Source organism: Haemaphysalis longicornis, unplaced genomic scaffold, assembly GCF_048455015.1.
Source record: "Haemaphysalis longicornis isolate Haplotype H1 unplaced genomic scaffold, Haemaphysalis longicornis Haplotype H1 scaffold_7, whole genome shotgun sequence".
NCBI lineage: Eukaryota > Metazoa > Arthropoda > Arachnida > Ixodida > Ixodidae > Haemaphysalis > Haemaphysalis longicornis.
Genome location: NW_027526422.1, coordinates 67,458,458 through 67,483,562, shown reverse-complemented (window position 1 = coordinate 67,483,562; position 25,105 = coordinate 67,458,458). Strand labels below are relative to the sequence as shown.

At 46.9% G+C, this 25,105-nt stretch overlaps 1 long non-coding RNA gene across 1 annotated transcript in view; it reads right to left on the bottom strand.

Annotated features, from left to right (window-relative positions):
• The window catches only part of LOC144144425 (uncharacterized), an 83,555-nt gene extending 74,265 nt beyond the window's left edge, over positions 1 to 9,290 (bottom strand). The window contains exon 1 of the long non-coding RNA XR_013317251.1: positions 9,084 to 9,290. This is a non-coding gene — a long non-coding RNA (uncharacterized LOC144144425). The remainder of the gene's footprint in view (positions 1 to 9,083) is intronic.
• Positions 9,291 to 25,105: the final 15,815 nt, after the last annotated feature.

Below are 25,105 nucleotides of genomic sequence, written 5' to 3'. Positions count from 1 at the left end.
ATCCGCTCCGACGCTAGCTTTCTAAGGGGAAACAGCTCCACCCACTTAGAAAAGTGGTCCGTTATAACCAGAATGAACTGGTTTCCTCGCGCGGATCTTGGGAGGGGTCCCATTACGTCACACGCTACAATCTGCCACGGGTAGCTGCTTTCCACCGGCTTCATGAAACCCACAGGTTTCCCAGCGCGCGGCTTCGCTACCTGGCAAAGAGGGCAAGCGCGGGAATAGCTCATTGCGTCTCTCCTCATGCCTGGCCAGGTCGCGACACGGCATAACTTGTCGTAAGTCTTACTGCCGCTGCCGTGTCCTGCCAGCGCTGAGTCGTGAAAGTACCGCATGAACCGTTTCCGCAACTTCCTCGGGACCACGACTCGAAAGGGGGATGAAACCGCCTCTTCGTCGTCCAGTTGGGGAAAGTAGCGAAGTAATAAGCCATCGTCGCCCAGCAGATACGCGTCAAACCCCTCAGCGTTACCGGTGCAAGCTACGCCTCCCGCTAGCCTTTTCAGCACCCGCTGGCACAGACCGTCTGCTTTCTGGGCCTCAATGAGCTCTTCCTTACTCACTACCTCCCCCCACGACAGATTCCTTTCTGCCTCTGTTCTCGGGGGGCGAGAAATCGCAGCTGCGAGATGCCGCTCCTCTTTCCCTTTGCGGCCGGCCTCGACTCCTCCGTCCGGCCCTTTCCTCCCCCTCTCGGGGTGGCCCGCGCCGCCCATGAAACCACTGCACTCGGCGCGCGCGCTTCCGCCACCCCCTTCCGATAAGGGGAGCAAACTTTCCGCCAACATTCGGCGCTGATCATCGGATCCTGAAAAAGATGCGACGACCGCTTCTACATCAGTGCTCATCTTTCCTGACGCCTCTCCCTGGCATTTCACAGCGCAGTAGAGTTTATTTGCCCCGTGCGGTTGTGAACCACGCATCGGCGCGTTCGCGAAAGGAAAGAAAGGGGGTTGCGGCCCGTACTGATAGCCGTTCCTCCCCATGTCGAGCACAACACCCTCCCTCGAGAGGAAATCTCTGCCCAGTATGACTGGAACAGACAAACCAGGCAAGCAAACAAAACGCTGTCTGCGCTTTCTGCCATCAAAAGCGAGCGTGAGTCTCACAGCTCCCTCTGCTTTTGCCGAACCCGCCGCTAAGCTCAAGGGTGTCTCGGCGGGTCTGACCCGGATTCTTCTTTTCCGGCAGGCTTCGAAGATTTCGTCCCCGATGAGAGAAACTGTCGAGCCTGTGTCGACCAGTGCAAAAAGTTCCTGACCGACTAATTGCACTCGCATGAACGGGGCCACCGAGGATGGGTCCCCGTGTGTCCTACATGCGGAGGGGGCCAGCTGCCCGCCGGCGCCAGCGCCGGGGTGCTCTGGGGGCTCCCTCGCACCCCCTCTGTCTGGCCCCCTCTTCTCGCTTCCCGGCGGCGACGACGAGCCACCGCCCTTCACCGTCGCCGGCGATCCGAGTTTCCCTGCGTGCTACGCATTTTCTCGGGGCATTGACGGGAAAAGTGGCCAGGCTTGCGACAAAACCAGCACAAGCGGGCTGCTTCGTCCTGCCTCCCTCTTCCGTCGCCTGCGTTGCTTCCGACCGAGGAGTTTGTGGGGCCGTTATCGTCTCCCCCTCCCGACCAGGCGCAACCCGGTTCGAGCGATTCCTCGGGTCTCGGCGGCAACCTGTAGTGAAGCTCGGCGAGTAAATCAGCCTGAATTACTCGCGCTTCTTGTGCGAGGGCCTCAAAGTTGCGAAAACTCCGGCCCCGCAGGTACGGTCTGAAACGCGGGTGGCATTGCCTGCACACGCGCGCTACCTTGACGGCGTCGGCTGCCTCGGGGTCGGCCCGTTCGTACAGCTCCTGCATCGCCCGCACGTACTCGAGGAGGCTCTCCTCAGGGTGCTGCGTGCGAAGGGCAAGCTCGTCCCTCATACGGTGTTCGTAATCGGGTGGCAGGAATTCAGCGCGGAAGCGGTCCTTAAAATCTGCCATCGACTCGAAAGCCGGTTGGCAGCGCCTCCAACGCGCAGCGCTTCCTACCAGTGCCACGGGAAGGACCCGCCTCAGCACGTCGTCATCCGATGCGCCTACCACAGTCTGATACGAATCCAGTTGCTGCAGGTATTCGCAAACGGATTTCACGTCTCCGTAGCCGGAATAGGAGGGAACCTCGATATTCAAACGCAGCTTCGAGACCGGCACTACAGGACCCGCGGTGGGAGCCGCTGGCGCCGAACCGAGCATTCGGGTCATCTCCGCGAACATCCCGGTCATCTGCCTCATCATTGAGGCAAGATCTGCGGGCTGCAACTGACCAGCAGCCTCCTGCGCAGCGGCCGCTGAGTCTCCCCCCGAGCCCTGCGGCTCCTCCTTCTCTCCCGTCTCTCTCCTTGTGGTAGGAGCCATTTCCAGTGAACTACCCAACAAAAAGCTGGCTCAACCACGCCAAACTGTAGACGCGAAATACAGAGGAAGCCGCGCTAACTACATACGCAACGCGACAAACACACTCCACACACAAATCTATAATGGAAGCAAAAAACGAACGTCAAGACATAACATTCGACCAACGGGGCTGAACTACAGCCACATTAAAATACAAAAAAACTACAGTAGGAACACGTCAAAATACACAAGCGACTAATATCCCTACAAACGCTAAATACACTCGCAATGTAACCACTCAGGCCGTTACCCGAACAACAGAGAAAAAAAATGCAAGAAAAACTTCAGGCATCTACAGCCATCGTAAAACCTAAGCAAACTAAAACACTGGCCCCAAAACTAATTTACAAACATGCATCTACACGGCTCAAAGCCCTGGTCTCCCACTGCCAAAATGGCGCTTCCTTCCCGGAACAAAGGAATGCCGTCCCAAACCGCAGTGGGCCCCTTCCCGGCAGCCGCAGAGAGCAAATGTCCACGGGTGGGCTTGACATCAGCCCCACGTTCGGGCGCCAGATGTGGGCCTGCTCTCTACGGCATGCCAAGGAATGAGGCACACTGCGGTTGCGTGAAAGAACTCTTTACTTACATCCTCCACGCTGTCGACCGTCCGGGCATACACACACACACACCATCAAACACTTCGCGTCCCGAGTTCGAGTCCCCGGGCGCGGCTCTTCTCTCACTCCTCCGCCCGCTCCTACCCGTCCACTCGCCATCCCTCGGGCACCGGCGAGGAGGGTAAGGGAAGGAAGCTCGCGATGAGGGGCTCCGGGCAACACCCTCTAGGCTAGAAGGTGCGCCAAGGCGCTCCCCACACCTCTTACATTCTATTGACAGTTGTCTGTAAAATGTCTGTTGAATATATGTTGACACTCGTCTGTTGACTGTTGTATATACAAAGTCTACTTAATTTACGTTGACATTTGTCTGTTGACGGTGGTATATAGAAAGTCTGTCTAATTTATGTTGACATTTGTCTATTGACGGGCTTCTGTAGGATGACCACTGAAGTTGTTTTGAGACGCTTTGTCGCGAGTTGAATTGAACGCAAACATCTGATTCCTTCGTCCCGGAGTCCGATTTGAATTCATTCTTGATGGTTTTTTCTAAATACCTGGACAGGTTCACAATTTTTGGGTACAAACTATTTACTTGACTTTAACCAAATTACCGTAATTACCCGATTCTAACGCGCCCCCGATTCTAACGCGCACCCAATTTTCCAGGCAAGAAACCGAAAAAACTTGCACCTCCGATTGCAACGCGCAAGGAACTTTGTGAGCAAGAAAAACGAATGCAAGAGAAACGGGCGATTTATTTCCCGAAGTAATCTCACTCATCTCACACCTCGTCGCTCTCCGAGAGCTCCTTGTCGCCTTCCGCTGACCGCAACATCTCGTCATCGGTGCCGTCAAGCGCGTTCGCGATGCCACACTTCTGAACGAACGTACAACCATGTTCGATGGGATCGTGGCCCACGCCTCGCACGCCCATCCCGCGAGCTTCTCCAGAGGCTTACGCTTCAGCCAACCACTCGTGAATGCGTGGGAGCCGCTCGTAAGCCGTGGAAGCGGCGCACCTTCATTGCCGCTGCTGCCATTGCTGTGATCAAGCGCGCAAGTGGAATAATTTGACGATTTATGTGAACGCCGATAGAAAAGCCTAGGCGCCTAGATCTGAAAAATTGTTGCTAAAAGATTTGGTGCCATCTTGAGATGGCGATGGCGATGGGTGGAACAAAATTTCAGCTGTTTCGCCAGTTTCGGTTTCGTGTCCGATTCTAACGCGCATGCGATTTTTCGGCCTATTTTTTCGGAAAAAAGGTGCGCGTTAGAATCGGGTAATTACGGTACGTTACTTCGTTTGAATCAGGTTTTGAACAAACACACACACACACACACACACGCGTGCACACACACGAATCTTTCTCTCTCCCCCTCTCTTTTCATGTATCTTCACACTTGTGCACTCCAAGAAACAAAAAAGTAGCAAAAGGGAGCAACTTGTCCGGTTCATTAGAACGGTGGTTTGGGCTAGTTGGTGCATACTACTGAATTCGAAAACAGCGCAAAAAGACGGGACAAGCCTTGTCCCGTCTTTTTGCGCTGTTTTCGAATTCACTGTTCGTACCTCGAGCCGCACAGTTTCTCCCGCGGAACAACCAGTTCGTCCCTCAGCCGCACGGGTGGGTCCTTCACGAATTGCTTGCTTTCACTCTTCACGCTGATAAACATGGCTATTCAGCGGTTCCGAACAAGCGCCAGCCAGCGGCATCAACCACTCGCAACCGCTCGTCACTGTGTTTTGATTTACGCAAGCTAAGTGCTACATGGTTGAAAGGAACGAATTATTTGCGTAAATATTTCGCGACAGACTGCTGGACGCGTCTCTAACAACGGCGATAATCGAAAATCGCCCGCTATGCTAACCTAATCCGGCCGGCGCAGATGCTTTGGCCGCTCTCTACCAACCGCCACCGGCGCCCCTCCCTCTTTGCGTACCTCCGGGAGAAACGCGTCAATCACCGGAGGCAGCGAACACGCGGCGCGCGTGCCGGCGCCGGACGTTCTTGCAACCCATTCCAGTTTTCCGTTTTGTTTGGTTACAGCTCCCAACTATAAAGTAAACAAGAAGATATGTGCAATCGTTTACGTCCCAGTGTTACCCAGTTTTGTATTTTGGAAATAATAACGCGCAGTTTTGTAAAAATGCAATAAGAGGCACGCCTCACCGCGGCATCGGCATCCCGCAGGTGGCGGCTACATATACATGAAATGCAGTGCTGTAAAATGTGCGATGACCATGTCGTGCTTCGTTGCGTTTGTGTTTTTCCTGCTGTTGTACGCTTCTGAGGTGGGGTTGTGTTGTTATGTTGCATTTCAGAAAGTAAGCGTGTAAATGTATGCCTCCGAAAAATGTGAACGTTTATCCCTTGAAGAAGCCGATTTTGCCTAACCTGTTGCTGTTTCCTTTTTTTCATTTTTTGCTGCCACTACACGATCTTTTAGAGAGAAATAATGACGACCTTCAATTAAGCTGTATTTACAGCACGGTCTACGGATGGTCGGATTTTCCCACTGCATCACATTTTGAATATCCTGCCAAAAACGCTTCGGTTAGCAACAGCGATTGAGTATAAAGTCTACAGAAAACTTTCTGTAGAAAGTTTACAGAAACGTTTCAATTCAAACACGGTGGCCAATGGTTGACAAAAAGTTGGTAGGCTGTTGCTAGGAGGTCTACAGACAGTAAGTAGACAGTCTACTCAATGTCGGTAGCTTTTTCGACTTTTGTCAACAAATATTGAATTCAATGTTGGTAAAGATTTTTATGAGGGATTGTTTTCGCTTTGGTCTATGACTTCTTAACCACCCACCAAACTTGCCTCTGCTGCCTTTGTCGTTGCTTGTGTGGGTTGTATGGACAAAATATCAACCAGGAACACTGAGACTTCTCTCATACTATTACGACGACAGCTGAGAATGAGGAATTCAGGAAAAGTTTTAAATGCCGTAGATGGTACAACTTAGGAAATTGTGCTAGAATGAGTAAGTGCTACAAAAATGATCAACTGTCCAGTTGGGTGTTAGCGTACCTGACGAAAAGTCTAACTACTCTCACGCTGACAATCGATGGCCTGGCTGAATCGAAGCAATCTGTGGCAAAAGTATAGCTTCCTGTTAAACACGTGTCAATACCTTTTATGATTTATTGCAGACTTGTGACAGCCAAGGCAGAGACATCGAGTAGCTGCGCAAGAGGATTTTCTTTTATAAGGCAATGTTACTGGACGATTCTTGGAAACGATACAGGAAATATCTGGGCCGATAGCCAAAAACTAGCGTCCGGGATTCTAGGCGACTGCACGCCTTACGACGTTTATAAAAAACGCCGGGCTCAAACATTGTTTTGCAATACCCACGTTCCGCATCTGTTTTACTCGCACTCTTCTCTTCGGTGAACATATTCGTATGAATATGAACGGGCCCAATCCGAGATTTTGATAGATTTTCCTATTAACGACGTTACGTGAATAGCGCCGTGTTTAAACGAGTTTTCGCCACTCTCACATCACCTCTCTTGGCTAAAAATAGCGCAATTTCTTTAAAGGGAACATGCAGGCAAAATACAAGTTTATTTTATTCGAAAGGTTTTGTGTTTGATAATGCCCCCAGCGCTTGTCCGGCAGCAACGGATGCCGTATTTACTGAGAAATTAATCAATTGAAGTTAAAATTTTCATTCTCCCGCCAAATCGCATGTTTTCGTGACGTCTGCCATGAAGACACAGGGGCGGGTATTCGAATGAACGTCCAGTTCGTCATTAGGCTCTGCAGCCTTGCTTACCGCCAGTTCTCCCACATGGGGCTACTATAGTCAGCCGTGAATGGTTGTCTGCCTTTGCTTTGTTTTTAACCGTATTTTCTCCCGGTTTATTTTCGTTTCGGTAGAAACTAATCGTTTTGTGAAACATGGCCTATTTTGGACAAACAGGGTACCTTAAGACAGCGTCGGTTACGCCAATCGGCCAGTGTCGTGTAAGACAACTCCACAGCGGCGAACTGCTGTGCAGCAAAAAAAAAAAAAAAAAAAAACACTATAGTGCGCACAGTGCCAACAGGAGTGCGCATCGATACTGGTGTGTTTACTTGTATTTTCGTAACTTTCATTGTTGACCCCACAATTCTTACTGTTGTAAATTGAATATGCATTACATTTAGTACATTACATTACTGCGTACGTTACATTACATTACATTACTGCTTAATCTGCGTTTGCTTTTGCCGGCCTCAGCCGATCGCACAGCTGGGTACATATGACATCATAGGTTCTGTTGCGAAAAATGAGCTAGTGGTCGCATGGCCATTCCCTTCTTCCCTAATTATACAGCCTTTTTGAACGAAGTATGCGTTAAAAGAGGTGTCAGTATGATGATACCGAGCCAATCCTTCGGATAAACCAAACTTGTGTTTTGTCTGCATGTCACCTTTAAGTACAACAAGTGCTGTACTTGGTTTTCAGGTCGAAGGATCACTCCTTCATAGCATGTTGAAGATCCCTGCATGTTCACCCTGTCTGACTTGCATGACATAGGCGCTCAGCAACGACTCGATCCACCGCTTCGACAAGTCATAGAACGTCTTAGCTCAAAGCCATCCGGCCCATCTCGCAACGCCTTTATACTGCGTAATGTCGTCTTATTTCGCCGAAACTCCTCGTCGTACCTGAGCATCTACGATCTGACGTCCACTACCAGCTTCATGATGTGGCGACTGCTGGACATCTTGGCGAGGCTCGAACCAACGACCGTGTGAGTCGACGCTTTTACTGCCCCGCCTTTGCCTGTATGTGCGACAAAACGTCATGGCTTGTCAACTTTGCCAACGCCGCAAGACACGTCGCTCCCTTCGAGCAGGTCCTCTTCAACCGACTGACGTCCCTCCCGAGCTCGTTCCCTTGGCTCCTTGCTACATTAACTATAAATTGAACCGGTGGTCAACCCCTATCTACGGATACGCGCCTCTGTGATGAGCAGGCTGGAGGAAGAAGACAAAGACGTTCGCTCATGTGGGTGTCCGTGCTGTTCCTGAGACATCGCTGCTGCCTTACCTGCCACGACTATCCCGTTTATAATTCTAAATACAATATTTGGAATACACCTGCCACGGCCCAATATTAAAAAAAATGTAGTTGTTTAAAAGTTCTAGTTTTGAGAGGTTTAATAACATTATATGGCCTTTCCACAAGTCGCTATGTATATTTTCGGCCGTAAAGTCTTCCTAAAGTCCGAAATATAAATTATGACATTGGATCAAAACAAATTACACAACTATAAAAATTGCAAAATTCATGAATTTTAATGGCGCTAACATATTTTCGCTTGGACATATTTAAGGCGCTTTTGTTGAGAGGGTGTATCCTTAGACACCAATGTTATTTGCTTTTTTGCGTCTGAGGACAACTTACATACATGACGGGAAGAAAATTCTTGAATATTTAAAGCTTCCAATAGTAATGCGTTAAATGTATGCCACCATGCTTAAAGGCATTTTACAAAATTCTTTGACATCTCTTCGCCCCGCAGAATTAACCCAGTTGTGCGAGTATACCGGAAGAGAACTGGAAAAAGGTGTTTAAAGAGGTGATAAGCACGCCACGGCTATTGATGAACGGCAGCAATCCCCTGCAGGTATTTTTCCGCATTATCACACGCCCCTGTACGTTTTATTATACTTTTTATGCTTTTCTGGTAATTTTTCTTGCGCACATGCGCAAAGAAACATGCGAACATGTTTCTTACGGGTCTATTAATCAAAAAAGGCGAAATTGGGTAGAAGGGCTAGTGAGCAATATGTGGCCGTGGACCTGAGTCAACAAAGGAGCTTATGGAAATTGAGTGCTGCATTCGTTTAAAAAAATATGCTCGTGGCAGGTGCATTACCTTTATATAGATAGTCTTCCCTTTCTGGCGGACTGTGGGATACAGGTGTTGCTTTTTTTAAATTTGCGTCTGCACGAAGCATTTTAAAACTGATAACGGGCTTACAGCGAGGACTATCCGTGCCGTATGTACATACAAATTTCCAGATTCGTCGTTGTTACCGCAAGGTTGATAAAACAGGAAGAGCTAAGCGTCTTCTTACCCTCGGCATCATGCGAAGGAACTTCGTGATCGGACGAAGGCGACTCATCAGGCCCATTATTGTCCGAGGATTCTCCACTAGAATGATGAGAAAAATCGTCTATAGGATTGGCAGATGCAGCAAGTAGAAAAGCAACGATAACTACGATGGTTCCCATTTCGTCGACGTAGGTTTGTAGCACGGACTGGACTTAACGTTTGAACTCCAGGTTGCTCACAGTGAACAATAAATGTGCGCGGACCCGAGTGGACTAAACAACAGCAAGAAAAATCGCAGCTGGCGTGCATCAACGAGATTGGCTCTTTCTTGGTCGGCCTTCTGTTGATGGCTTTATTCGGACGTCATGGTGTGGCTGAAAGGTAACAGGGCGCCTGAGTGCTACTTTATTTTCTTCCGTGAGTCGAAGAATGTCAAATGCTGTCCGGTGGCTTCGCCGATCGTACTATGAAAAAGAATGGGCCATTAACAATGATGGCCATGAAGTGTAACACTCTCATGGCAAATCAAAATGCGCAGTGCCACCCTTTGGAAAACCGATAAAGATTCAGAGAAGGGCATTAGCTATGAACGCTGCAGTATAACCCGCTTATCCGAACACGGCATTGTGTAGCCGAGTACGGTCGTATTACAATGTAAAGAACAAGTGCCCCCCCAGCGGGTATTGAAAATGCCAAGTGTTCCGCCAATGCGGATTGCGGATTAAGCTGTTGTTTGGAAAGGGACATCATACATCACTTCAATGTTAGTAGAAAAAAATCGTTCCGAGATTTTCTGGTGAACGCCTTAGGTGCCAAAGTCGGCGAAAGACAGTCGAAACAAGGGCCACCGTTGTAAAGAGTAAATAAAAAACACATACGTGATACGATGACTTTTGAATCTGTGTTGCCACAGTAGTAGTCCGATGTACTACCCCTACGCTATCTATTTTTCTTGTTTTTAATGCAAGACCTTCAGCATATAATACATGCAGGCTAAACCTGACCATTAATTAACGTTAACAAGGCATCCTGTAGGGGTTACTTGGTGCTGCATAGTGGGAGTGGAAAGTGCTTATACTTTTTATAGTAATAACAAGGACAAGAAAGACAACAACACAGGACGAAGCGCCACTAATAGCTGATTTATTACAATAGACTGAACATATATATACGTACTTGTTTTCTTCCAAGCACGTATACATACATGCAATGTGTGTTAATAAATCAGTTGTTATAGTTCCGATTCGTCCGGTATTGTCTTCCTTGTCTTTGTTGTTACTATTCAAAGTATAATCGCTTTCCACTCCCGCAGATCGTTAATGTCAATAAACACCGCTGCCTTGCTTTGAGCGGGTTTTGGACTTCCATCATCACCTATCATTTTCAGTACACCATCGCCCCACTCTTGTGAAAGATACACTTCTCTCAGCTTGCAAATATTTTCAGCGCAATAATAAACCATGGGCCTTGCGTTCACGTCAGTATTTCTTACTGCCATTCTACTTCATATGGCGTGAAGACCATGAATTTTGGAATAAAGGTCCTACGCAATCTGCGCACGTTTGAAAGCAATAAACAACCCTAATAGTTGTTGTTCTTTCCGTTGTGGCATATACCAGTTTTGGAGGACTGGTCCGTAATTGGGAGCTTTGAGGGGCTAACGTACCCGCTCCAGGATTCACAACGCCATTTATTGGAAACGTAAAGCTTTAGAATAGTGTGTCTCGCGTGACACCTGAACGTGGTGGCGTGTGAGTAGGTCAGGTGCATATCAGCTGCGCAGAACCCTAATTCCACGGAAGCTGTAGCGTGTGCCACTCTGCATGCTGACGTAATTCGTGCTGTATACGACGAAGAAAACGACAGGAAATAAAATCATGCACCTCTCCGTCTAGCGACGACGATAGTTGCGCGCGAAGCTTTCTCGTGATGGATTTTTTCGTTGGCCAATCCCGCACTGCTAGTATGTGCCACTCTGTGGGTACACACTACTTTTCAGAATACCCACAGCAATTCTCGGACCTGCACTCCATGGCGTGACGTTTGGGATGTACGGCGCGAATCGGTACATGCTGCTTGGCCTTCAGTAAGCAATTCTTTGAGTGGGTACCAGCTTCAAGCGTTAAACCTCAAGATGTGACGTGAGGCCTAACGTCGTAATCCTCAAAATGAGAACTTAGGCCTGAGGTTTTGTGGCTAGCATTCTTACAGCACGCAGAGCAACGCCAACCTTCTGGTGACGGATTCATTAGTTTTCGTTTGAGTTTTCCGAGCCGCTTCGACCATGTCGAAATGGAACACTCGGATAGACGCCGGCTTCATAACGCGAGTGACCCGTGTTCGATTCCGGCAACGGGAAGCGTTTTTTTTTTCTTTTACATCACCCAGAATCATTCATCATCATCGTCAGAGAAAGTGGGCTTTCCTGCAAAGCGTATTGCGTAAGACGGCATCGGTGAGGAAACTAAAGCTCCGCTTTATAAAGACGTGCGCTTACATATGCATTTTCCGTGCGGCTTGTGAATTTCACGTCAATATTCTTGGTGAAATTTCTGGCGATTCTGCTCACTTTTAGAAAACTTGAAGACAATTCGGAGTTGCTCATTGGGGCGGATTTGCTTTCTGTCTGGTCCACATTTTGCTCATACCAGCACATGTCCGAGACACGCTGGTCTGGGCTCTAGGGCACAGATGTATCTCCCTTAATAAGCCGCTGATTACCCCGCAGCCGTAGCACTGAATGGACCTGTGGTTGGTGTTGTTCCCCCAATAGCCCAGGTTGTTGCAGCTGAGTTTCGAAGTTACAGTTCGGTGGACATACGAGACAGTATATCTGGCTGCCCTGACATTGAGCGTCTTCGGTACTATTGGAAGTGTGACTTTGCGCAGTCCAGACTGTACGAGGTAACATTGCCCAGCTTTATCTGCCGAATACCTAATTTGAATTCCTACCAACCCCGAGCACGCATAGCGCCGTTGGCCTTGTGCGGCTATTCTTAAAAAGACGCTGAGCAGCCGCCGTGGTATTCGATTCGCCGACAATAGTCTGCACACGTCACTCTGTTGACTGCTGTTTCGCCACCTCTGTATTCTTTGAGTTGTTAGGGGAGCATAACTCCATGCCAATAAACTTCCTTTTCCTTCAAGACAGTTGCGTCGTCTTTGGCTACGTGATAATATGAAACTGAAACTTAGCGCTTGACTAAACTAATGGAAAGCAAACATAGATCGGCTGAACGGGTCATGGACAGTAAACACTTAGGGATCGCAAAAGAACTTCCTGGATCAGGGAACAAACTAGAGTAGAAGATAGTATAGTTCAATGAAAGAAAAATAACTGGACTTGGGCTGGCCATGCAGTGAGACGAACCGACAACCGGTGGAAAATAGGGAAACAGGGTGGATACCAAGAGATGGGTCTAGAAAAGAAGGTTAATAACACGATGGAGGGACGATATACGGAAATTCAGTGGCCAACAGTGAACTCCAGCGGCGCAGCACAGGAGCTGTTGGAAGTTGATGGTAGAGCTAGGCCTTCGCCCTATAGTGGGCCTGAACAGGCTGTTGCTATTGGTGATGATGATAAGACGAAAGTACTGCTCAGGCATTCACAGCATGCGTACTCGGGAGGTTACGAACGAATTTTTAAAGCGAAAGCTTTCTTAGTGGGACCTGTGGCGTTCTGCCGAAAAACTAAGGCATTTCCCCATGGAGGGGTCGGTCGACCGAAAAGTTCTGATAAGATCTCTGGACTCACGGTCCGTGCGTGAAACCATGTTTCGATAGTGGTAAAACGGTTACTTGATCATCGAGAAAAAAGAATGGTTTTAGATAAGCCAATACAGGCATCGATCATGAAAGAGTAAAATAGTATGCCTTTATGTCATAAACAAAGTGTCGGTATACATTGAGATCATTTGTAGGCGAGTTCACTTAGTGCGCGAGAAATTGTCGCATTTGTTTTGTTTTTTTTCGTTTAGGACGTTTTTGGAGGTTTGACGATAGATTAGATGCACTTTCAGCGAAAGTTGAATGCACTTTTAAGCGAAGGTTTTGGCGCACTTTTGAAGTGAGGAAGCTTTCGCTCTTCTCGCAACCTTCTTTAGGAAGGGATCCTAAAGATTTTATTTGAGCTGAACCAAAATGGCGTGTGCAATAATGCCCGTCTTTGAGTGTCATGGAAGACCGGACTGCTTATCTCAAAAAACAATTTTGCGAAATGGGTACCATTTCGCATGGTGTGTTATGCGAATGCTTATTTTCGTTTTATGAATGGGTGAAAATTCACGCAGACATGTAGTTCATCAACATGGCTTGTATGTATTGGACGCGTGTATTTTTCTGTTGGAGACATGCGGGAAGTTCATTTTTTAGTGTTCCATTTTAGTTGACAGTGAGTTCTGGTTCTGTGAATTTCTCCAGCCGTCCCATGTTTTTGCGTTTCCTTTCATGATGCTACCACACCGACCAGCCATGTGTATAACTACAGTTAAACCTGGATGTAACGAACCTCTGTGTTTTATCACTTTTATAAGAAAAACTGCCGGAGAATCGCACAAATTTAGTGAATACTAGCACCACTTCATGGAGCCAGCTGCGGAAACGCTTGAATCGCCTAAAAACGAAATTCGTCATGAGTATTCTTATGGACGGAGCGGCTAGTGCCATCCCCTGGTTAACGTAGCATCCGCTTCTCGTTTTGGCTAAGTAGCGTGATACCACACCAGGTAGGAAGAATAACTACACTTCGCGTTTTTTTTTTCGCCCTCAACACGGTGCGTTTAAATTCGTGCGAGTGCGATTTTGGTACGAGACTGAAGTTTTGAGAGGCTAGGCCGCCCTGTCCGCGCGTAGTCGCGCGCCTCTAATGCTATCTGTGGTATCGGTTTATCGGTGATGAGTTCCACTACCAGAAAACGGAAAGTCTCCGCCGGCGAGAAAGAACGTTGCCGCCTGGTTCAGTGTCCCAGCTAGCACCCTCTCAACAATTTTGATTGCGGTAAATAGCATCCACTTCGCAAAAAGGCGCCCGTTCCGCATACGGCACAAGTTATACTTAAGTTACGTTTGTAAATACGGGGGTAATTGACCTTTCCTTTTTTGAGCATTCCTTAGTGCCTCAGTTCGTTCTAAAGCAGAAGGCGCAACTCGCGCAGTTTTTCGCTGTGAAATAAATCTTTGGAGGGCGATGTCTAGCATTTTGCAACGTTTCTGCTTGATTCACATGAGCCTTAACTTGAAACCTGCATGTAAGGAAAACCTGTATGTAACAAAAAATTGCGCACTTTTATCAGCTTTGTTACATCCAGGTTTACTTGTACTGCAGTTGGGTAGGAAGAAGTTTTTTTTGCTCTTGATATGATGGGAAACGTACTTCTTCGATGCCAACGCTCATGTCCCCCTCTTGGTTTTTACGATACACCCGGAATGATAAAACGGTATTTAATTGTTATGGCACGTGTAATTAGCCACAGATGTACTAAAAAGAACTACAGACAACTCACGAAGGATAAAGTACGTCTGCTCTTTGTGGTCATCGCTGCAGATTTTCCACCAGGATTTCTTGACTGACTCTAATAAACTTGTACTTCTGAAACGCAGTCGAATATTTGTGAACTGTATTCTATGGGATTTCTGGCGACAATCCTGCTGACGAAGGGTATCGCAGCGGCTAACAACGAAACCCATGTAGCTGTCTATTGCCGCATGCAGAAAATATAGCGACCAAGAAATGCAGCAGATCCATCCTATAGAACAACCTACGGAATTACTAACATAAATACCCGAAGCTTTTTTTCACTGGCTCTATAACCACGAAATAACGACCACTTCTTTCTGTATGGGGCTGGCAAAAGTGTTACGGGATAGAAATGAAAGTTATTAAAACAATGCCCACCGAACGAAGATATTTAAGATTTGCCTTGACTTCTAGCAATGATGTTCGATGTTCGGACCTCGAAACAGAATTTATTGCACACCAATGTTTTATCGGTTACAGAGTATATCAAATATACTCTTTCAAATGTTATTTTTTGCTATTGGGTTGCTTTTTACCATTGAAAGTTAAAAACGAGTCCGTTAAAAGGGCGCAGCAAGGTTCTGTCTCGTGCAAGCACAAAAAGAACAGAGATCCCGCTCGTGTTGCTCCAGGCGGAACCATAAGGAAAAGATAAAATAGCATAGTTCCTGTGCCACCAGATGGCCCGCGAGCAACGGGAAGGCGGGAAAATTGAAAATAAATTCAACAAGCTCCCATTCAAATTCTCACCAGAAAGTGAGATGGATGAGAGCGTAAAAGGTAGAACCGGTTAGTGAAGAAGGAGGCCCATTGCGAAAACAGCAGATGGCTATCGCCTTTCGATGACATTTGCAATTAAGCGAGCAGATACGCAGCTAATTTCATTAGACGGAGTAGGAAAATAGACGGGACTCTCTCCGTAATCAAATTCGCTGCAAAACAGTTCGGGTCGATTCTTTTTGCTATGTAATTTTTCATTCGCATGGCGTACTCACGTGAACACCGGGGCGCATAATTAGGCACGGGAAAAGTCTGGAAACACTGAAAGCCACATCAGACGTCAGTGTCATTTTAACTTTTTTAGTGTTGAGACAGCAATATGTTCCTGTGGAAAGCTGGGACCCGCCTCTTGGCGTTTCTGTGGCTATGGCATCGTTTCAAGTAAGAACATGGAAAAAGGATGAAGCGCTGGGTGATATCGAACATAGGTTTCTCATCGGTGCCTGGGCACCACTCTTATCGTGGAGTAAACGAACGTGAAATGCGGCAGTGTGCTCAAGCTTTTCTCGTCTCCCGTATCATGTATGGACCTCCATACCATCCGGTCAACTGTACGCAAATGCTCGCGCTCGATCGGCTACTTAGCGAGGCCAAACGCATTGTTACTGGACTTCAAGGTACACACGCCTCGATGGGCTCAAGAGCTGTAGCAGCTCAACAACCTTTCTGAGCTCGTCGACATGCACATCCGCACACAGGAGACGAGGCTTCGCGCGACAAATGCCGGACGGTGCACGCTCATGCTCCTCGGGTATGACATCCACACATTGCCCACTCTGCCCAACAAAACGCCGCGGTGGGAAGTCATGTACTCACTGATGGGAGCCAATTCCACTTAATATGCACCCCACCCAGTGAGTGCGGCACCTTGCCTATGCCAAGAGGCATGCTAAGGCTACGAGCTCCCTCCCCTTGACTGAACGCATCGTATAAGCGGACACCGCACTTCCGGTAGACGGTTCCAGTAACACTTGCTATGCCACTGCGTGGTACGACCAGACAAATGTATACCAGAACCGACGCCGTCATGTATCAACAGAGGCGATGTACAGCACCCGAGCAGAGTAATGGCCATTCTAGATTCACTGGAGTGGGCCCTCGAAACTTCATCTGAAACTGACCCCGTTCACCATCGTGTGTACACTGATTCTCGGGCTGCTCATCGGGCATGGGCTAATGTTCCTCACACAGATCATGTATTGCAGAGGATCCGGCACCAGGCATGCCTACTCCGTGAACGCGGTCACGATGTTACCATCCTCTGCGTGCCCTAGCATTGTGGTACCTCCGGAAACGACAAGGCTCATACATTAGCGCGCGCTCATCTTTACAACGTGCTAGCCAGAGCCTCCGACACTCCTTTTCCTCTCCTAGCTACCCCACGCGAGCTAGCAGATCCGATGGCAGACAAGCATTTGACCAAACAACAACGTGATACGTACTTCACAGCAGTTGGCAATCTACTCTCGATGCCGCAGCTCCCCTCGAAGGTATTCACACGGCGAGAGTCTGTCCTGCTTTGGAGAATTCAGATAGGCACACTCCTTGCTCCGTTTTTGCTGAACGGTTTTAAATGCAGAGCATTTTAGTAACTCACGATGTCACCCGCGTTGGCGTCCGTCCGCATCGCTCCCCCTACACTATATAAATACTTGCCGGCGCCAGGTTTCGATCCTACGACTCTGCGGGCGGAACGCAAGGTGCACGGTACTCTACCAACTGAGCCACAAACCGACACAGAACGGAAGGTTACGAACGTGCCTTATATCCTTGACTCATTCAACCGTCGGCCAGAGGTGCGCCCTCTCCCCCGCGTCCTCCTCGCCTTCTCTCCGCTCGCAACGCCCTCTCTCGCCGCGTTCGGTTCCGGCGCACAACAGGTGGGGACGTGCGCAACACCCTCTCTCGCCGCGTTAGGTTCGCGCGCAAGAACAGGTGGGGCGCTCGCATCGCGCTCTCTCGCCGCGGTCGGTTCGCGCTTAAACCACATATGTCGTTCGCGCGCGCTGCGGTCGCTAACATCTGTGCCGTGATCGTGACGTCAGCATCACGCGTTCGCGTGGTGGCGATTTCGGCGCTATAACACTCTCTCGCGAGGGGCATTGGATTGGATTCGATTGGATTGGCTTGGATTGGCTTGGATTGGCTTGGATTTGGATTGGATTGGATTGGATTAAAGTGGATTGTGTTGGATTGTGTTGCGTCATAGCCGCGCCATGTTGCGTCATAGCCGCTCCACGTTGCGTCATAGCCACGGCAGGGGGTTCACGGCACGTTTCACCATCGACTTCATCGACAATGTCTACGCTGGAAAACAACAATTACAAAAACAACAACCAATACGTAATCCATACGACATGCAGGCGCGCCCCCCCGCAGAAATGCTCTGCATTTGATCGTGGCCCTCGCGAGGGGGATGTTTCTTTTTCACAAGGGTGACACACCACCACCCGTAACTAGCAACTGTTTCACGTGCAACTGCCGTGCTGATCTCAACCACCTGTGTCGGGAGTGCCCCCTCTACATACCAGATAGGCTTCGTGCCCTGGCCACCATAAAACGGGGGCCCTGGCCTTCTTCTCTCCAGACATGGGGCTGTCCGGATCCCAAGCCTCCGGATCGAGCCACCGAGATCTGGCGAGCACTCCTTCTGTTCCTTCAAGACCCGGCGGTGCCACCGGTTGGTGATCGGCTCCGCGGCAGCCACACGATTTAAGCGGCCCCCACTTAGGTGCCTCCTAAACGTCCATTAATAAAACGGAGGCAGCCCTACCATTTCCCTCTGATATAAAACTGTTTTCTTTTTCGCCGCAGTGCCTGCGGCACGTTATAGTGTGGAATAAATGTGGTTTCATTCATTCATTCTCTTATCCAGGAACTGCATGTGGCATACTCTTGATACAGCCAGAAAGTGAAAGAAGTGCAGCAACGCTCGGCTCAAGAAACATTACTTTAGTAGTTTAACGAACAACGCATCTTATGTTAAATCAACTCACTTTGTCATTAAACAGGACACATCTCAGTGATGATCAGTTCGAGTAGTGTTCAATGCAAGGCAATTTCCACGTACGCAGATTCCTGTTTCTGCATCTTCCGTATTTCTGGCTAGCGTTGAGGGGCGTAGTCCTGGCAGAGTTTCTGTTCCGTTCAGCTGCATAGAAACAGGATCGTCAAAAACAGGCGAAAGGTTTCTAGGGAGGTTAGTTTGACAATAGGAAAGTAGAATGATTAATTCTATTCTTTTTTTACGTGAAATAGGGAATACTTTTGAGTTGTTTTTAGCGCGATTTTCACCCGACGGGCTATCGAGAGACGAGTGGGTTGTTAATTCTCGTACCATCGCAATTTGGCCATAAAGGCCATAAATCATTTGAATTCATGTCTGTGGATTGTGAAATTCTAGCAGTTGCATTTAGCCTGCCTGGGTGTTTTGCATTTTCTCTGGTTAACTCTTAGTTTCGGGAAAGCGTCATTTCCGTCTCTCCTCTCGATGCTGTTTTGTTATCGTGTAAGAAGCGCGTTATTATTTGAGGTTATTTTAATTCGCACAATGTCTCATGGGGGCTCCGCACAGATTGCTCTGCATTTTCCGGGCTCTGCACGAAAAATGTGCTGTTTTAGTATTTCCGGTTACCATCTCCATATCATTATGCCTATTGTACCGACAGCAACCCACCCCTCAAGTTACAGAAATTAAATATCTCGGTATAATCTATGATGACAAGCTAACATGGCGTCCTCACATTAAACATGTTGCTGCAAAAGGAGAAAGAGCTGCAGGAGTGCTCCGCAGGCTATGTAACCACAAATTTGGGGTGCGTAGAGACACACTGTTAATGATATATCGGAGTTATGTTCTCCCGGTATTAGAGTTTGGCTGCGTCCTATGTTCTGGTTGTTCGGCGTACAAATTACATTCCCTATTTATCGTTGAGAGAATGGCTTTGCGACTATGCTTCGTATTACCAAAATATGTCTCTAACCCTATATTTTACACTTTGGGGCAGGATTTCCTCCACCGAAGTATATATTTCAATTATTGACCGTATTAACGTTTATCAAATGGTTTGACTCCCCACTGTATGACGCACAGTTCATTTTCCGTCTGAGGCCTGATCTTTTTCAAGGAATTCAGTGGCCGTGGTTCGACAGCCCCCAGATGGATCTAGTACAGTCATGGCTTCATCCACTTCACGCAGACCTTTTTCGGCTCCCCTTCCTTGTATTAGTGTATCATCTGTGGAAATAAACTTTGATATTATCTTCCCCCCGAATGCAAAGATGTTGCCGGCCCGAATCCTCCATGAATTGCTGGAGGATCATTTGTAAACCCTTCATTCCCATATCGTTATTGCTACCGATGCCTCGCAAAGTGATGAGAAGGCTGGAATTGGGATATTCTTCCAGTCCCTCGATTGGTCCTTTTCAATTAAATTACCTGATTACACACCTATTTTCCAGGCTGAATTATTGTCAATGATTTTGGCTCTTCAAAAACTTCCGCATAGATTTTCACATGTTGTTATTCTTTCTGACTCCGTCTCTGTGTGTTCCGCATTACCAACCGAAAAAGATTCTTTAATTATCCGCACATTCTGGTCATTTGTTACTCATCAGCTTTGCGAGGTTATGCTAGTGGGGGTTTCAGGACATGCAGGAATCTCATACAATGAAGTGGCTGATCAATTACCCACTATGTCGCTTGGTGGCCCTGTGGTCATGCAATGTCCAAATTATAGCTTTCCATTGGGGGCGAGATTTCGACGTTTACAACTACTCCAGACTTATCGGCAAGATGCCCATCTCTCTTCTAGAGATTATAGCCACCTTCGTTATGCATGGAAGGCGATGTTTTGTGAATCGAGGCTATGCGAGGTAGCAGTCACTAAACTTCGGTGCAAAATTCCACCATTAATTTTTATCTTTATAAATCTTGTCTGGCTCAATCTCCGCAATGCCCTTTCTGCGACGGAGTGGAAAATATAGAAAATTTCCTATTTAATTGCTGCAGCTTCGCCCCATTTCGACGCAAGCATCTGGAGTCAACTTTTGGGCGCCTCCACCTTCCGCTATCTACTTCCGAGGTTCGGTCACTAGGCGCTTCCGCCCTAGGAGTCTGCCACAGGGATGTTGTGTCCGCCCTTCACTCTTATGTTGCGGCGACAGGCCGGTTTTCCTGCTAGCCAGCTAAGCGTTCACATCTATTAAATTTTTCTTCCTGACTCTACTTTCATATGATACATATTTTTAAAAAATTCTGTTCTGTATTTCCTTTTCTAAATTTTGAGATCTAAACTGAATTAGGTCACATATTGATTAGGTACACAGCATCTTGGCCAATCCCCCGCGTTGGTATGTGCCATGGTCTGAGTCAACCAACCAACCAACCATTCAACGAGAGTCCAAGTCGGAAATCTAAACTGCTCCGACCGTGTCGGCCTGGCGCAGTCGGGCAGACGTCGGCTTGATAACGCGAGGAACCCTGATTCGATTCCGACAACAGGAAGCGTTTTGCTCTTGTGTCATCACTAGCATCATCATCAAGTGCCCTCCCATTGATTAAACCTGGCTTTCCTGCAGTGGGTTTCAGCTTTTCGACGCCACCTGGGAGGCCAAGCACGCTTCGCTTTAAACAGCCCCCCCCCCCCCTTCCGCCCTTCCTGATGCAAATAACCCATAGAAAAAGTTCACCCGACATTTCAGCGCATATTTTATCGACACCTTCTTGCAAATTAAGGCCCAAGATGACGCGAAAACTTTGAGAGACTCCCTCCGTTTTGTAAAGTTCCTAGCTATTGCTGCAACACTATTAGGCACATAACTGAACAAGAGAACAAAAATATGAAATGCTTGTCGGGTTTTATTTCAGTGCAAGAAAACAGTGAGAAATATACTTTATTCTCGAACACGAACCCCCGGTTAAGGGGCCACGGGTAACGCAAGGCAATCTCCGTCCACGCAGGTTCCAATATTGCCTGTATCAGAACCAGTATACAGCTGCAAATATGCGAACAAAGAAGAAATTATATATAAAAAAGCTCGCCCGCCGGGGCAGCGTGTTTCCGAACGCTTCGCTGCACAGAGCACCAACGTGACGTGTGGGATGTCACTGCGCGCGCTATTTTGAACACCTGCTAAAAAGAGCCCACCGTTCAAGCTCCATGGCGTCAATGTAAAGTACCGCCTGCTGGCGCTGGCGACTTGGGTTCGAGGCCCAGCAGGTCTAACTGTTAATTTTTTTCTTAGCAGAAATGTACGTGTTGTTTTGTTAATAATAGTGATTTGGTATGTTTTAGGTCGCTGTAGCTTTGGGGTGCACCCAATGACGACATTTAATCACCGTTCTGCACCGCGGCAACAGACATGTCACGTGGGCGCTCTGTGCAGCGAAGCGTTTGGAAATACGCCGCCGGGCATTACTGCACAAAGATGATGTCTACCGTAGCACTCTCTTTTGGCCGAGAATTGAAGTGCTGACGCATTAAATTACATTTTCCACCGCTAAGTTTTCACTTCGCATTAAAGTCTCGTAGGCGCTCGCGTATTTTTGTTTGTAAGTGGTAGAATCACATTTCCCGGAATTGATTTTTTTTTTTTACCAGAGGCCCGTTCTTTTTACGTAGTCTTGCAAACATTTCTGCGAAATCTCTGCCAGCGTTAGTTTTCTCTTTTTTGGCACCTTTTATATTGTGAGCTCAGAGGCGTGTATATTAAAAAAAATAACTCAAGAAAAAAAGAACAATCTATCTTGTATTAACTCATAATACGCCGTCAAGTCATTACAGTACAAACATTGACCTCTACATTCTGAATGGAAGATTAAACAGCATTATAACATTTGGTGTATCACTGTGTTTTTAATATCTTCGAGCAACCTACTCAGCTAGTCATTTTTCACAAAAAGAAAGCTGAATTTACGAGCATTGTTGCCTTTCAACATTTCTCCCCCGCCAACGTTTGCGGAGTGGCTTTTGACACACTGCAAGAAAGCACATATTACAGAATATGCTCTCTCTAACGAGTGCAGACTGGATAATAGTCGTAACACTGACGAACGTTAATATTGAGGAGACTCCAGTAAAATTAAACCTACCTAAAAATGTAAATAGTAAATCTGGGCCATTTTTCAGTCAGCTCTGCAGGTTGCTAGTGTTGCTAAACCTGCATTCGCTTTCAAAATGATCAAATGCCTCGCCTTAAACTTTCTGAAGGAAAATACAATGCTAGTTGAACTACGCACTACGACAGCAAATAAGAGGTTTACAAATCAACTGCGGTATTTTAAGGCTAACGCGTACATTAGGACGAAATATTTACTGGTCGGGAGTGGTTAGCTGTGTTCTTATGTTTCTGTCATTTTTAGGGCGCGCTCGTATAGGTAGTTGATTCTTTGCATACACAATGGCCCAAAAAACGGAAGTATATAAGAATTTAACTTTAAAGGCGTCTTATAATTTGTTTATTTTTATTTATTTATTCAGAATATCCTCAACGCCTTTTCGCAGGAAGGTATTACAAAGCGGTACCGTACGTCTAAATAAATAGTAGAAAAATTGGACTACCTATAAGCTATTGTATAAGATAGAAGCCATTTACATTAATTTTCCTGATATCCTCTTGGAATTTACATAATTTTTAACACTTTCGGGGAGACCTTGTATTTAATTCCAGGTTTATTGGGGATTAATCAATCAAGACTGATACACCTCAATGCGAGCTTATAATAGTAATTAGGCCCAATAAAACTTGCGCGGGTTCTCATACAACTGAACTGAAGCACATTCATCGTCAGGGCACACACACACATGATTGAGGCACGCTATGCCGTACACAAGTTTATGGAAGCGATGCTAACAAGGTGTGGTTAAATATTAAGTCAAAACTTTCGAAATTGATAGGTATTGCGTCACTACAGTTCGTCAGCCACCATAACCTAACAATTCTATGTTTTCTTTAGAACATACTTATACATGACATGTCAGGCGGAAGAGAAAGAAAATACACCAGATGGTGTACATTAGGGATTTGCGCTGCCTCCTATAGTTAAGATTGTCGTCATGAAGGAACTAAAAACTGTCGGAAGTGCGGAGCAGTGGGTCGCCAGTGTGTTTCCCTTGTGTTATTGTTGTGAGTTACTTGTGTTTATCTTCTGTTTATTGACGTTTTGCATTTGCTTTTCTGTGGTTTTATCTTGTTTTTTGTGTCTTGCGTTTCTTTTTCTGTATTTCGGTTTCCTTTTCGGTGTTTTGCTTTTGTTTATCGGTGCTAACTAACTCGGGCGCCAGAGACCCTTCAATTGCCCGATTTCGCGCTATTCTCCCATGTGGGTAAGCGCCGTGAAGCGAGGAACAACAGCAATAATCGGAGAAGAATGCTGGAGACTGGCCTGTGGCACCTAGGACTGCCATTGCCTCTTCCAGTGCTTCTGCCTTTCGGGGGCACAAAGAAGCTGGGCAACTGCCATAGATATGTGTGTCATGCCACCCACCCATTCATTGCAGGGACGCCTCGTCTGCCGTGCTAGAAAACGGAAACGGAAACACGAAAAAAAAAAACGGAAACGCAAAACGAAAAGGAGGAAAATTAAGAACGAAAGAACAATGAAAATAAATTAAAATAGAAAATTATGAAACGTAATGAAGAAAACATTAAAAGTAAACTAGGATACCATGGTCGTACCGTACGTGACCTTCCGATTGTTATGTACATTTTTCTCTCTCGGGTAAATCGTGAAATGGCTGATCTTCGTAATTAGAACAGGTGTTGAAGCCGCATGTGGTTGCAGGTGCTTAGCTCCCAGAATTAAAAAAATGATCGGTAACCAGCATTAGATGATATGCAAATGTTGGTTACCTTATTCCTTGTCCTCTCCCCATGTTCAGAAATCACAAGGGGACGAGTTACGCCAGTGGCTCTACCATATGAGTACTAACTTTGGGTTGCGTAACTTTTACTGCACGGACAATGGGAGACGTCTCCGCAAGGTAGTGTAAAATAACCGGACCACCAAACCTCACACTGTGTAAGTGTGAGGTTTGGCTGCCAAACCTCACACGTCGCAAGGAAACTACCTGTTCTTTTTATTCGCGCTCTCTACAGCGTGCGAATGAATTGCTATAAAAACCCTATTGTAAATGTATGCCACTAAATCACTTTGTACGCATGCTTTATGCAGCCCGTTTCAAATATGGTAAACCCTTCTACTAACTGAAGTATTTGTTTCGAGAACTCGGTTTATTCGCATAGTTTCACGATCCCCCACAGCAGCGTAAAGAGAGTCATCATATCTGCCTTGAACGAAGTACTGTTTATAAAGAAGCCATTTTCTTGTTCCAAGAACTTATTTATAACGAGGATTTACTGCATATAGCTCTGAATTACCATCGATGTCAGTCTCTTACAACCTTGCATCAGTCTATTGGAATGTGAAGTGCAGCGTCTGTCACGCCTCGTATATTCGGAAATGAAAGCCAGTACTTGTGTAGTTCTCATTATTTGCTGTACCCTAGATGCCCAGTTTTTTAAATCTAAGTTATTAACCGACATCATAGAAGTTTGGAAACCACAGTGCTATCGACATAATCATTAATGACGAACTAGCCTTGTGAAGGCAACGGGGAGGTAATTTTTCGACAGCCATGACGACTACGTGAAAAATGTTCGATAAAGCTCCAGATGAATCTCTGCTGCAAGAATATTACTCGCGGCAGTTACGACAGAAATGTGATGCTATGTATTCAGGGCTT